Here is a 16,015-nt window from a genome sequence, read left to right as displayed (position 1 = left end):
AAAACAAGGGAAAGCTGAATGTAGAGCCTAGAAATTTTTTTTTATTACAGTGTCCTCTTTATGTAAAAACTTTCTCTGATGGACGCACCCTAAGGGAATGTTCACATGGTGAAAATTTCAGGCCGGACATTCCACACAGAGTGGTGCTGGCAGAACCTGCCAGTGCTAGGGCTGCTCGGAAATACGCCATCTTCATAGAGAGCAATGCATTTCTGAGTGGATTCTTTCTGTGTCGGAAACGGTATTTCAGCTGCTGATGTTTTTGCTGGATTCTGCCCTGAAATTCTGCTGTGTGAATAAAGCCTTACAGAGCTGAACATAGAATCTCATAAAATCTAGCTTCTTTTTGACACTTCCAGCTGCTATCGAAGTGTTAAAGGGGTACTCTGACCCAAAGGATAGGGGATAAGATGTCTAATCATCTGATCTCTGATCGTGGTGGCTGATACTCCGGCCTCGTAGTCGGGAGTCTTCAGACTCGGGGCCTCCAGTGCTGGCGTGCTGCATGAGAGTTTGTGGGTTTCCCTAGCGGTGGGACCCCCACGATCAGAGATCTTATCCCCTATCCTTTGGATAGGGGATAAGATGTCTTAGGGCAGGAGTACCCCTTTAAGTGGCACAGGCAGCTTCTGTTACAGCAGGGTTTATGTGGGCACCTCGACATTTATTGTGTCCGTGCACTGGCGGGGGATTATTTAAGACACAACACTTGACAATTTCCCCCTTCTCTGTTGTCTGTAGTAATTTAATAAAAAGATATTTTTTATTACATTTTGAGAGCATTATTTGCTTAGGATTTCTAAACAAGGGATGAAGGGCCTAAAGGCAATTGCCTTATCTCAGCTTCTTGAATGTGGCAGATATCCCCCTTATATTCTATAAATTGCCCTGTGCCCAAATAAGCAGTTAATAGATGTAGTCCTGAGCTCTGGGTGTCAGCCGCATGGCCGAATTTGTCATCGCCGCACTGCACCTGTGGGTGGAATGACTCAACATGATGAATCGTCTGATCAGTGTAGAAGCTATGTATGAGTGTAATGATGAGGATATGTCCATAGTTATGCAGGGATGAGAACATCTCTCTGTTAGTTCCTATTCTGTGCACAAATGTATGTCATATGTCTATAATGTAAATATACAGTGGCCCAGAGGACATAAACTGGTCTGGTATACCATATCATATCTCAGTCCCTGCACAGCTTTCATACATCCAAACAATTTAGGAAACAAATCTGATCTGTAATGGTTTTTTGTCCTCAGATTGATATCTAATAGTATATATATATATATATATATATATATATATATATATATATATATATATATACACAGCAACAGAAGAATGCAGCAGCACACTGCCAGCACAAGGATATAGGTGCAACATGAATATGCAGTTAAAACATGGAGAGCTATACAGCTATGGTGTAATAGATGCAAATGTGAAACTATGAAATAATGAGGCACTTAGCTCGCAAATTTGTCTCCGCCGGCGGTCAAATAGCTTGGACCGTCCCACCGCGATAAGGTAGCCTCCTGGGACGGACCCTACACTGTGAATATGCCTCTGTGTGAACAGTTCAGTAAGCATGGCAGGATCTGGAACATCCAAGCCACCTTATATACACACCTGATAGAGGTGGGTGGGGTGCAAGGCCAACATGGAGGTAGCCACTCCCCCGTATGTGCAATACAGACAAAGAATAAGTCAGCCAGCTGCTGCTGCATTCTTCTGTTGCTGTATATCTAGCCTAGTAGCATGCACCTGTAGGCCAGGTCCATATAATAGTTTGGTATCAACTAAAGTGCTGGCTGACTTATTCTTTGTCTATATATATATATATATATATATATATATATATATATAGACGAAATGCAGGCAGCACACCACGAGTAGAATAAAAAAAAAAGGTGGATTTCTTCCATAATGTGAGAGAGACTACGTTTCTCCAGCCTCATGCTGGCTTTCTCAAGTGCTTAACAAGTGACATGTTTAGGGCTTTTATAAGCCAACCAATTACATAATTATGAAATCATCAAACAACAATTAACAAATGTAAACAATACAGAAATATCATATAAACATGGCATCCCATGTATCAGGATGCAGATCAGTGTCACTACGTGCATATGCTCTACGGTGCATCACCAGTAGTGTTGAGCGGCATAGGCCATATTCGAATTCGCGAATATTCGCGAATATATGGACGAATATTCGTCATATATTCGCGAATATTCGCGCTTTATTTTCGCATATGCAAATATTCGCATGCGCAAAAATTTACACATGCGAAAATTTGCATATACAACAATTCGTATATGCGAACATTTGCATATGCAACAATTCGCATATGCGAAAATTAGCATATGTACATATTCGCATATGCGAAAATTCGCACGCCAGTCTCACACAGTAGTATTAGAGCCTTCTTTACACTACACAAGCTGGAAGCAGAGAGGGATGATCACTGTTATGTGTACTGTGAAAGAAAAATTTTATAAAAAAAAAAAAAAAAACGAATATTCGTCATTACGAATATATAGTGCTATATTCGCGAATTCGCAAATATGCGATATTCACGAATAAAATTCGTATTGCGAATATTCGCGAGCAACACTAATCACCAGATTGTGCCGTGCAGTAAGTGTCCATGACATAAAAGTGTCCATAGTTCAATGTACATAGATTACAATCGACTTCCAGTGTTCAGACTCCCTCACAGAGAGTCCATAGCAACCTATGTGTTGCCGCATCTAGCGCCGTTCTTCGCGTAGACTACATCAGAAAGCATCCATAGCAACTTATGTGTTGCCGCATCCAGCATAGTTGTTCGTGCATGCTCACTGGTAGCAAGAGAGCGTTCTTAGAGACGCACAGCAGAAGGGCAATTCCGCAAAGAGACAAGCATCCTTAGCAACGGGATTAGTATAGCATCTTCGGTTAAATGAAGTACATCAGTGCTTCAGTTGCAAGATTTGCTCAGTATGTAAATTGATTTCCAGCCATATTGAAAAATTCATATCAAGAGAAATAGTGTCGCCACTGATCCATACAGAGCATACACTCCGGGGCAGAGACATAGCAGTCCCCTGTGTATAGGGTATACAGGGAGGTGCTCAATTGGTGTACATCATATACATGGATAACACCAGCACTGGATAGGGGATGTTCCGGTGACCAAGACCAGATATCATCACCCACATTCCATAATCCCTTACCCACACAGTTAAAGGGAAATGTCACCAATTTACCCCTATTGCACATACGTGAGTAACAGCTCCTGTTGTGGCAAACATAATTCCGGGTTGCTCTGGGTGACGGCAAAAATTAGAGGGATGAAATAATAGATTATATTCTTGGTTGGGATGATTTTCCTATGATGAAGGATGAACGGTCCTGGTAGGAGTGGCATCATGGGCGGTCTCAGGTACAGATGAAGTACTAGAATACAATAGAAACAAAGTTTAATATTACATATTACAGATTAACCCAATTACAGACAGGGGAACTTAAGTGTATTTTTTTACTCAATAGTTTAAAGCCTAATGGATTAAATGTTGAATTCACTGTCCTACCCAAAATGATGAAGCGTTGACAGATTGAGCCCTAAATGCGGTCACGAATATCTTGCTGTATGTGGTATTGTGATATGTAATATAAAATGTTGTTTCTATTGTATTCTAGTACTTCATCTGTACCTGAGACCGCCCATGATGCCACTCCTACCAGGACCGTCCATCCTTCATCATAGGAAAATCGTCACAACCAAGAATATAATCTATTGTTTCATCCCTTTAATTTTTGCCGTCACCCATAGCAACCTGGAATTATGTTTGCCACAACAGGAGCCATTTCTTCTTCTATTTCTGGAGGTACTGATAATATGCTTTACTTCAGTTCATTCAGGAGGAACATTGTCACTGTCACAAATATGCATGTTATTCACATATGTGCAATAGGGGTATATTGGTGAAATTTCCCTTTAACTGTGTGGGTAAGGGATTATGGAATGTGGGTGATGATATCTGGTCTTCGTCACTGGAACATCCCCTATCCGGTGCTGGTGTTATCCATGTATATGATGTACACCAATTATATATACCCTATACACAGGGGACTGCTATGTCTCTGCCCCGGAGTGTATGCTCTGTATGGATCAGTGGCGACACTATTTCTCTTGATATGCATATTTCAATATGGCTGAAAATCAATTTACCTGCTGAGCAAATCTTGCAACTGAAGCACCGATGTACTTCATTTAACCAAAGATGCTATACTAATCCCGTTGCTAAGGACGCTTGTCTCTATGCGGAATTGCCCTTCTGCTGTGCGTCTCTAAGAATGCTCTCTTGCTAAAAGTGAGCATGCACGAAGAACGATGCTAGATGCGGCAACACATAGGTTGCTATGGACGCTCTGTGACGGAGTCTGAACACCGGAAGTCGATTTTTTATCACTGTGTGAGGCTGAAACCATGTGTATTCGGCATCCCGGAAGGAGGGTGTCATGGTAGCGGCTCAGGAGGTAATCTATGTACATTGAACTATGGACACTTTTATATCATGGACACTTACTGCACGGCACGATCGGGTGATGCACCGTAGAGCATGTGCACGTAGTGTACGCAGAGGTGACACTGATCTGCATCCTGATACATGGGATGCCTTGTTCATATGATATTTCTGTATTGTTTACATTTGTTAATTGTTGTTTGATGATTTCATAATTATGTAATTGGTTGGCTTATAAAAGCCCTAAACATGTCACTTGTTAAGCACTTGAGAAAGCCAGCATGAGGCTGGAGAAACGTAGTCTCTCTCACATCATGGAATAAATCCACCTTTTTTGAATTCTACTCTTGGTGTGCTGCCTGCATTTTGACAATTTGATCAATTGAAGAACCAGTGGGTTCAGAACATGTGTGCACTCCTTCTTTTCTTCCATTTTCTTCTCGATGTGCTGTTTCTATTGGATACATATATATATATATATATATATATACAGTGGTCCCTCAACATATGATATTAATTGGTTCCAGGAGAACCATCATATGTTGAAACCATCATATGTCGAGTACATATGTCTATGTAAAAATGGTAATTGGTTCTGGGGCCTTGGAACCATTGTATGTTGAATACATATCTCTATGGGAAACTGCTAATTGGTTCTGGGATGGCCATTGTATGTGGAGTGTATGGGGAGTGTTTAACAAACCAGGGTGCCTCCAGCTGTTGCACAACTACAACTCCCAGCATGCATGTACAGCCACTGACTGTCTGGGCATGCTGGGAGTTATAGTTTTGCAACAGTTGGAGGCACACTGATAGGGAAACATTGATGTATGGGGTGTATAGTGTGTATATGTATTGTATGTGATGTGTGACATCGCATACAGTACTGTACAGTTCTTTAAATACCTTCAGGGGGGACAGAATGTCCTGCATTACGATCCTGCCGACTACAGCTCTATAGGAAAGGAAGGGGAGAGCAGCCAGCAGCTCATTGGATGCCTGCAGCAAGATTCTGCAGGCTATTGGCTATGGCTGCACTGGGGGGCGGAGCTTACACGGAGCTCACAGTGGAAGCCTGCGTGAGTTAGCAGGACAGCATGTGAGTAACAGGGGGCAGAACGGGGCACATTAAACAACTATCTGTCAGTTGCTGAAGTTGTCAGCGCTGTCAGATAGCTGTTTGTACGATGGCCCCGACACACAGCAGCATCATATGTCGATACTGCCTTCAACATACGATGGCCTCTGAGAGGCCATCTTATGTTGAAATGATCATATGTCGGGGCCATCATAAGTCGGGGGGTCACTGTATATATATATATATATATATATATATATACACACACACACACACACACACACACACACATACATCTTATACAGAGAAGCTACAACTGGTAAATCCCTTTCATTTTAAACAAGTGAGAAGGAATCCCAATTACATTGGGAATTTCCTTGTTTTTCTGGTGGAGTTACCATCTAATATTTATAGATTAATCGAAGGGACTTTTTTTTAATTATTATTAACCTTTCCCAGTCTTGATACCTTTATATTGTGGGAGCGGAAAAACAACACTCTTGTCCTTATATCCTTATCCTCATATCCCATCCTTATATCCCAACCTCATATCCTATCCTCATATCCCGGCCTCATATCCAGTTCTCATATCCCATCCTCATATCCTGTCCCCATATCCCATTCTTATATTCTGTCCTCATATCCCCTTCTCATATTCCAAATTCATATCCTATCCTCATATCCCATCCTCATATCCCATCCTTATATCCCAACCTCATATCCTATCCTCATATCCTATCCTCATATCCCATCTTTATATCCCATCCTTATATCCTGTCCTCATATCCCCTTCTCATATTCCAACCTCATATCCTATCCGTATATCCCAACCTCATATCCTATCCTCATATCCCATCCTTATATCCCAACCTCATATCCTATCCTCATATCCTATCCTCATATCCCATCTTTATATCCCATCCTTATATCCCAGGAGGGAACAGCTGGATGGAAGGCAGCCTGGCAGGGCTGACTTCTGGACCAGGGGGAAAATCCGATTTTTTGGCTCGATAAGCGCACTCCCGGAGACTTGAGATTGTAAATCAGTGCTGTCTTTATTGGGTTAAAAATTGCAGTATACAGCATGGCACTGATTTAGAATCTCAAGTCTCCGGGAGTGTGCCTATTGAGCCAAAAAATTAGATTTTAACCCTGGTCCAGAAGTCAGCCCTGCCAGGCTGCCTTCCTTCCAGCTGTTCCCCCTGCAGCTACACCACTGCCTCAGCGGGACCGACGGCCGACTGTCTCCCAACACTGGAATACTTTTAGAAGCGCTAATCAGTGTTGTGCCTGCCCGCACAACACATGAAAGCGAGCAAAATCTACCTAAACCCTAACTTGCATCCCATATCATCTGGGATTAACCGCACTATCAGCGCCACTTCTGCTTTTTTCTCCCTCTCTCGATCCTTATATCCCAACCTCATATCCCATCCTCATATCCCATCCTCATATCCCATCCTCATATCCCATCCTCATATCCCATCCTCATATCCCATCCTTATATCTCATCCTTATATCCCATCCTGATATCCCATCTTCATATCCCATCCCTATATCCCATCCTTATATCCCATCTTCATATCCCATCCTCATATCCCTACCTCACACTGGTTGGGAAACACCGGATTAGAGGATCATTTTTTTTCACCAAGCCACCCCTTAAAAGTTGTCCAGGATTAAGAAAAAAAGGCTTTTTGCCTTCTTTTTCCCAGAAATTGTGCCACTCTTTTACAAGGGTACGTACAGCTCATATTATAATTTCAATACACCTTTAAAAGCAAAGGCAAATAGTATGGAAGAAATTACATAGACATATTTGGTATGCCCATATCCTCATCACGCAGCTATGTCAAATGCAATGATTGTCGGAATGCAAAGAGGCAAAACTAAAAATAAATAAATTCTTTTGTTCTTAAGGGATAAATCTGGTCTGTAAAAGGTTAAAATCAGGTGTGAAGAAAAAAAAAAACATCTGCTGTGTAGGGGGACTATGAGCCATGCAGTGGGTTCAGCTTCTGCTCTCACACAGCGACAGCTATAATGTGGAAGAATGAGAAGGCGGCTGAATTCCAGAACACTTCCTTCCTACATGTATTCTGTTATTTGCCATTGTGTTACCCATAAATCATTGTATCCAGGCAAAGGAGAACTGACAGCACAGATATTTCACCCTGCGCACCTGTATGACTGCTGAATGCTTACCAACTGAACGACTTCGCTCAGGGCTGTTTGATGGAATTTAGGGGCCCCAAGCAAAATAGACATGGAGCAAAGCCTACAGGAACCACAGCATAGCCATACAGTTTAGTTCACTCACACTTTATATAAATAAAAAAAAACTGCACCTCTCATCATTCCCATAACCCCCCTGCACCTCTCAAAACCCCCATAACCACCTGCACCTCTCCTCATCACCCACTTAACCCCTCCTGCACCTCTGATAACCTCCATAACCGCCCTGAACCTCTCATCACCCCATAACCCCCCTGCACCTCTCATCACCCCCATAACCCCTCCTGCACATCTCATCACCCCGTAACCCCCCTGCACATCTCATCACCCCCATAACCCCCCTGCACCTCTCATCACCCCTCATCACCCCCATAACCCCCTGCACCTCTTATCACCCCCATAACCCCCCTGCACCTCTCATCCCCCCCATAACCCCCCTGCACCTCTCATCACCCCCATAACCCCCCTGCACCTCTCATCACCCCCATAACCCCCCTGCACCTCTCATCACCCCAATAACCCCTCCTGCACCACTCATCACCCCCATAACCCCCTGCACCTTTCATCACCCCCATATCCCCCCTGCACCTCTCATCACCCCCATAACCCCCTGCACCTCTCATCACTCCCATAACCCCCTGCACCTCTCATCACCCCCATAACCCCCCTGCACCTAACATAAGCACCCATTGCACCTCTCATCACCCCCATAACCCCCTCTGCACGTCTCATCACCCCCATAACCCCCCTGCACCTCTCATCATCTTGGGCAGTGCCCGGTCTGTTGCAGTAACATGGGATAGAGACCGCCCCCCCCCACCCCAACTTTACCTCAGAGAAATAACCACACCATACTCAAATTGGGGTAAAAGGCCATGGCCGTTTATTGAGGGTAATTAGGGTAAGAATTTATTAATAAATAACCAATAATTTAATTCATAAATAAATAACCAGATAAGCCATCTTCCAACATGTAAACACCAGTGAACTCATTCACCACAGCTGTCCACCCAGGAAATCTGGGTGACACCCCCTTTTAAACCATAACATCTATAACTATAACGCTGTCCACCATAGGTGACACCCTCAAAAACAGCCGTGACAGGGAGGGAGGGATGGGCCCCTATTCTTACTTCAGGTAGATCTTCTGAATAGCAGCCCACTCTGTCCAGCTGGATCTTAAATATCCTTCAGGGTTCCCGCCGTTGCTTGTGCTGGCTAATCAGCTTCATCTTCCATTCTGCCCAGCAACAACCGATGACCTATGAGAGAAGCTCCGCCACAAGTAAGTAATTTTGTTAACTTTTTAAGTACTGATTTTGATTTTTTATTCATATTGCCGCTATCACATTAATTCCTAACTCTCATAACCACCGTGGGGGGGGGGGGGGGGGGGGCGACCCATCCCATGAGGCCCTTCCCTTATCTTCCAGGGCCTATACATGGGATAGGGACCGCCCCACACCCCCCAACTTTACCTCAGAGAAATAGCCACACCGTACTCAAATTGGGGTAAAAGGCCACGGACGTTTATTGAGGGTAATTAGGGTAATCATTTATTAATAAATAACCAATAATTTAATTCATAAATAAATAACCAGATAAACCATCTTCCAACATGTAAACACCAGTGAACTCATTCACCACAGCTGTCCTGCCAGGAAATCTAGGTGACACCCCCATACGCATGCTTGAAACAAGCATGCCTACCCCATAACAGTGGCCTTCTCAATTATATTTTGCAGCCCCAAATTTAAAATATCCGCACCAATTACAGACAAATGTACCTTGTCTGACCAATATAACCCTGGAATGAAACCTTCCAGGTCTATATAGGGGGAGATTTATCAAAACCAGTGCAGAGGAAAACTTGCCCAGTTGCCCATAGCAACCAATCAGATCGCTTCTTTCATTTTTATGAAGGCCTGTGAAAAATAAAAGAAGCAATCTGATTGGTTGCTATGGGCAACTGGGCAAGTTTTCCTCTGCACAGGTTTTGATAAATCTCCCCCTATATGTCTATAAGAAAACCCTTTCACATTTACCATAAATTTCTCCATGCTTCTGTTCAGCCTCTTGCGAATTTTATCTTTGAATCTTTCATTCTTAACATCCCGAATCAATCTAGGTATTATCTCAGAGAACACCACCGTGGCTGCAGGAAAGGTGTCTTTCATTGCAAAGATTGTTTGTTTAAAACCTTGAAACAACAAGGAAGTATTGAACATACCTATATCATTCCCTCCAGCATGTATAATTAAAACGTCTGGTTTTGGCCATATTGCAGCCTTGCTTAAAAGTAAATCGAATAAATCAGTCCACTTTAAACCTCTCTTGCCTCCTCAGAATACACAGACCTTATCATCAGGAAAACTTAGGTTCAGACCATATGGCCTGTTTACCGCCCGTCTCCTGGCCCAATGTACGAAGGAGTGCCCCAGAATCCAAATGATCTTGGTTCTCTCCTCTGCAAAAGAACATTGTTAATTAATGAGAAGCTCAGGGCGTATATAAATTTTATAATGGTCAGATTGCCATCTCCCCAATCTTTTAATCTCCTCTGCTGACAAGCCAGCTAACGCAGCTTCAGTTGCCGCCCCGATTCTGAAGGAATGTGGGCTAACTCCTGAACTGCCGATACCCAATCGCTCATTAAATTTATTTTAAATACTTTTAAACTGAAAAATGGTGAGAGGTGACCCATCCTTATGTACTAATAAGTGAGTGGAAATAGTCGGCCTAATTCTTACATACGGTAATCCATCATCACTTTCACTGGGCATAACTCGTTACCAGGCAAATTTGAGATGTGTAGCGTTTTACCCTTCCCCATGGGATCCGTTTTAGATCTTCTAATGCAAACAATCAATGTCTCACTTGTGATCTGAATGTCCCCTATTGCCAATGGGGAAGTAGACTGTCTGGTCACTGCCGTGAACTCCCCCACTCTCATAGCTCCAAAAAATGCCAGGACAAAGGCTGTCTGAAATAGGCTTGACTCATATATATCTGAATAAACCGTTCCACAAACTTTATATAACTTCACTAATCTATTAAAGACTATTGGGGGTCTATGATCCTTACAAATTCTTGTGCTGCGGTAACCCTTTAAAACTTATTTAACTTGATATAGCGAATTAATATGCTGTACCCCCAACCATTTTTGAAAAAAGGAAATCCCAGCTAGCACATTGGATACATAACTTGGTGAAAATTTTTTACTTAACAAGGAAGACAAAAACTCCAGAGCATGTTCCACATCAGACTCATCATCAACATAACCCTTGTCTTTGCAGAAAGCCCACCAAAATGACCAAAACTTGCTATATTCTGCATAAGTTTTGTCTGACACCGATATTCTTAAATATTGATGAACTACTCCCAAATCAAGTGCCATAGTTGAGGTGGACACTGTATCCCTTCCTTTGCCGCTTCGGAGCACAACTGATGGAACCTGCAAAACTGTCCCCGTGAAAGTGCGTCAGCAATGCTATTAGTTACACCTTTAATGTAAGAAGCCTTAAGCCATGTATTTAACCGTAAACAAAGTAACACTACATGACGGAGCACTTTTAAAACTTCAACAGATCTGGAAGATAAACAGTTAATAGCAAACTCCACCCCTTTGTTATCAGTATGCACAATAATCCTTCTGTTACCAAATGTATGGCCCCAAATAGCTAAAGATACTACCACTGCAAATAGTTCTACCAGCACTATATTGTTAGTCACCCCTGCCTCTCTCCATGCAACCGGCCAAGACTCAGCAGACCATTGCCCTTTAAAAAATGCTCCATAACCAAAAGCACCCGATGCATCTGTGACTATGCCTAGCTCAGACCACACTGCAAAATCGGCTTGCCAAACTGATGCACCATTAAAGTTATTGAGAAACTCTGCCCACAGCGACAAATCATCCTTAAGGGATCTATCCAATTTTATATGACATCTAGCTGACTTAATGCCGCTGGTAGCTAGGTATAACCTTCTAGAAAACACTCTTCCCATAGGGATAACTCTGGAAGCAAAAATCAATAAACCCAACAGTCTCTGCAATTCTCTTAAAGTAACTTTCTTTTTCACCATAAAACCCTCTATCATACTTAACATATCAAGTATTTTTTCCTTTGGCAAACAGAACAACATATAAAACGAATCAATTTCTATACCTAAAAACACTAACTTTTGACATGGCCAAACCGTTTTCTCTTCAGCAAATGGAACCCCAAAATCATAACATATCTCCCTGAATGCTTTGACTAAACAATGTACATCATCGCTACCCTCAGAACCCAAAAATAAAAAAATCGTCCAAATAATGAACTTTCTCTCCTTTTGGACACACCTGCCTTACTGCCCATTCTAAAAAGAGGAAAATGCTTCAAAGTAAAAACAGGACAGCCTAAAACCCATTGACAGCCTAAAACCTGACTCTCTCACAGGCAATAATCTAAATGCCGCTTTGATGTCCGCCTTAGCCAATAATGTTCCTTGACCCGTTATCCTCAGCTTGGCTAATGCGGAATCAAATGACGCATATTCTACAGCAAAATCCACACTATTCACAGAATCATTCAGTGACAATTTCTCAGGGTAAGATAAATGATGAATCAATCTAAATTCCCCCGACTCTTTTTTTGGAATAATGCCCAGAGTTGACAATCTAAAATTTTTAAATGGGGGAACATCAAACGGACCTTCCACCCTACCTTCATGTACTTCTTTTTCAACTTTCTTTCTAACCACCTCAGCATGCTGATCTACCGACCTCAAATTTTCAACCCACAAACACCCTTCCCCAGTAAATTCAGGTACAAAAAACCCAATCAAAAACCCTTCTATTAATAAGTTAGCTTTCCGGCAGTCTGGATACCTGTTTAGAAACGGCAACATGTTTCTGAGGTTCACCGGGGACCGCTGGGACCACTGATGGAGGGGGTTGTTAGGGGGGGTAACCTGTTCCCTCGCCGGCATTGCAGCGAACATGTTAAAGAAGGCCGCCATGCCCGCCAGGATACTTTGCCCATGAGCTGAATTTGCCCACCCGGCCACCTCACTAATATGTAATAAAGACTGAGCGGCATCATACTCACCGATCGATGCACTCCTTGCTGGAACCGGACCTTCTTCTGCTCTTCTGGCCGGAGATCCCGATCTTGAAGCTCGGGGGTGCGGGACGGGGATCTTCTTACTGGACGCCCGGCTGGCTTGGGAAATCTCCGGTGAGTAGCTCTTCTTTTTGGCCTGCTGGCGCTTCTCAGGGACCGACAAGGCTGCTCCACCAGATCCTCGGCCTCCAGCTGACCGGTGACTTCCGTTTCCAGGACTTGACTCACGTCGATGACTTCACGGGATGTGGACGCGGCTACTCCTGCGTCACCCAAGTCGACTTCCGCTGACGCGCTCCCACTTTCGGCTGCCGGCACTCTGTGTTGAATGGGCTCCGGTGAGGATGGAGGCAGCTCACCTTCTTCCCTCGGCTCGGCTCCAGCTTCGGACAGGCAGCGACGCAGCCACGCTTCACCTCCCGGGCCGGAGGCCTTGTTTAGCAGGAGCAGGTACAATTCATTAACTGAAGCCCCCAGACCTCCGGACCGACCTTCCTCAGACACCCTCAGCATACTAGCAACTCTTCTAACCGCTGTTCTTACTTCAGGTATATCTTCTGAATAGCAGCCCACTCTGTCCAGCTGGATCTTAAATATCCTTCAGGGTTCCCCCCGTTGATTGTGCTGGCCAATCAGCTTCATCTTCCATTCTGCCCAGCAACAACCGACGACCTATGAGAGAAGCTCCGCCACAAGTAAGGCTGGGTTCACACCACGTTTTTCAAATACGGTAACCGTATAAGGTTTTCTGCAAAAAAACTTATAAGACCGTATCCGAAACCGTATGCATAGAGAATGCATTGTAAACCGTATGCCAAATGTTGTGTACGGTTGCATCTGTTTTGCCTCGGATACGGTTTTGCCGATTTTTCAACCGTAGGCAAAAACGCTGTCGACCATGTTTTTGCCTCCGGTTGGAAAACCGTATGCGAACCATATGCGGTTCTTTTAATATTGTTGTCTATGAGAACCGTACACAGAATTTCAGAATACGGTTGCACACGGTTTTTCTAATCCGTTTTTGGAGTTGACACATGCGCAGATTGGAATTTCAATAGAACAATAGTAACTTTATTAAATTGCTGGAAAACTAATTCCAACAAAATAGCAAAACCATTGGCAAAAACGTTGCATATGGTTTTTGCCATATGTTTTTAAGCGGAAAACCGTATATGGTAACCGTATTTGAAAAACGTGGTGTGAACCCAGCCTAAGTAATTTTGCTAACTCTTTAAGTACTGTATATTGATTTTTTTATTCATATTGCCACTAACACATTAATTCCTAACTCTCATAACCACCGTGGGGGGGGGGGGGGGGGGGCGACCCATCACATGAGGCCCTTCCCTTATCTTCCAGGGCCTATACATGTGGGAGAGTGGCAGACAATGAGGCCCGGTCGCCATGGCGACCATTGCAACCTCTATAATTATGCCACTGGCCCCTAGATAATTAGGTACTTCAGTAAATGGGCTGATGCTTATTTAGGTAGATAGATGCCCTCAGTAGATATAACTGTGTTGCCCATTTAGTTAGATTGGTGTCCCTTGTAGTTAAATAGGTGCCCTCTTGCCAAAAATAAATAAATTAGTAAAAATTACCTTCTCCAGGTCTTATGCTGACCTGACATAGTCTTCCCCAGGAGGAAGAGGAGCATGGCCACGCTAAAGGGAAGGGGAGGAACTCGGGAGGTGACCAGGAGTGCTGCAGCCGCCTGAGGCTCTCTATAGAGTGCTCAGGCGGCTGCAGCCTTATAGGAAGCACAACAAGCACCGGCTCTGCTTGGGGCCCCCGGGCCAGCTTAGGGCCCCAAGCAATTGCTTGGTTTGCCTGGCTTTTAGCGACGGGCCTGACTTCACTCCTCCATCCTCTGAATGCTGAAGGGCTCACTAGTCAGTACCTTAAAAGTGGGGGTTGTCATCTGAAAAAGTGAGAGGTTTCACCAACGATGGGCATCGGTTAGACAACTCACTGTGTATGACCAGCTTTATATATTTAACCAGGAAAAACCTGTATTAGATTTAGCTTTCAGTATAACTGTAATGCTGACGAACAAAGGCATGTACCACTGCTTACGAGTACCATGCTGTGTATCCTGCCTCGTTGTAGACTCCGAATAATCTTATCTCCTGCAATGGCATGTCCAGTAAAGGCCACACACATACATGAGCCTCCTCTTATAGAGCCAATGCATGCTCCTGATTCCCTTCCCTGCCAATGCCTGCCCGACACCACCTATACAACTGTGCTTCATCCATCCTCTGGTGCCTGAGCAATATTGTGTATTACTATAGCAAAGGTGTCTGCTTGTCTGTTGCTGTGATCCTAAAATCCTGAGCCTGATATTCTGACCCTGATTTTGTCTGATCACTTGCTGCCTTGCTGATACTTCAGTGTATGACCTGGACTGTTAACTACGATTATGCTCTCATTAAAGGGGTACTCCACTGGAAAACATTTTTTTTTTAAATCAACTGGTGCCAGAAAGTTGAACAGATTTGTAAATGACTTCTATTTAAAAAATGTTATCCCTTCTGGTACTTATCAGCTGCTGTATGCTACAGAGGAAGTTCTTTTTTTTTTATTTCCTTTCTGCCTAACCACACTGCTCTCTGCTGACACCTCTGTCCATGTCAGGAACTGACCAGATTAGGAGCAAATCCCCATAGCAAACCTTTTTTGCTCTGGACAGTTCCTGAAATGGACAGAGGTGTTAGCAGAGAGCACTTGTGGTCAGACAGAAAGAAAATTCAAAAAGAAAAGAACTTCCTCTGTAATATCCAGCAGCTGATAAGTGTTGGAAGGATTAAGTTTTTTTAATAGAAGTAATTTACAAATGTGTTTAACTTTCTGGCACCAGTTGATTTAAAAGAAAATGTTTTCCAGCAGAGCACCCCTTTAAGCCTGATCCACATGGTTGCATCTGAGCTAAGTTATAGCCCCTATTAAGCTCTGCTACTTTTTATTCTGCTTTGCTTCGTTACTGCCACCTACAGTGTCATCTCACGCCTCCTGCCCGAATCCCTGGTGCTTGGCAACTATGTGCTCTCAACAACCAGGCCAGCTGCCACTTAAAGGAACTACT

General features: G+C 43.5%; 1 long non-coding RNA gene across 1 annotated transcript in view; it reads left to right on the top strand.

Moving 5' to 3' along the window:
* LOC130282931 (uncharacterized) overlaps nt 1-16,015 on the top strand; it is a 70,582-nt gene that overhangs the window by 35,315 nt on the left and 19,252 nt on the right. Inside the window, exon 3 of the long non-coding RNA XR_008846555.1 lies at nt 3,683-4,522. This is a non-coding gene — a long non-coding RNA (uncharacterized LOC130282931). The remainder of the gene's footprint in view (nt 1-3,682; nt 4,523-16,015) is intronic.

The sequence above is a fragment of the Hyla sarda genome, chromosome 7 (assembly GCF_029499605.1).
Source record: "Hyla sarda isolate aHylSar1 chromosome 7, aHylSar1.hap1, whole genome shotgun sequence".
Lineage (NCBI taxonomy): Eukaryota > Metazoa > Chordata > Amphibia > Anura > Hylidae > Hyla > Hyla sarda.
This window is presented reverse-complemented; position numbering and strand designations above follow the sequence as displayed.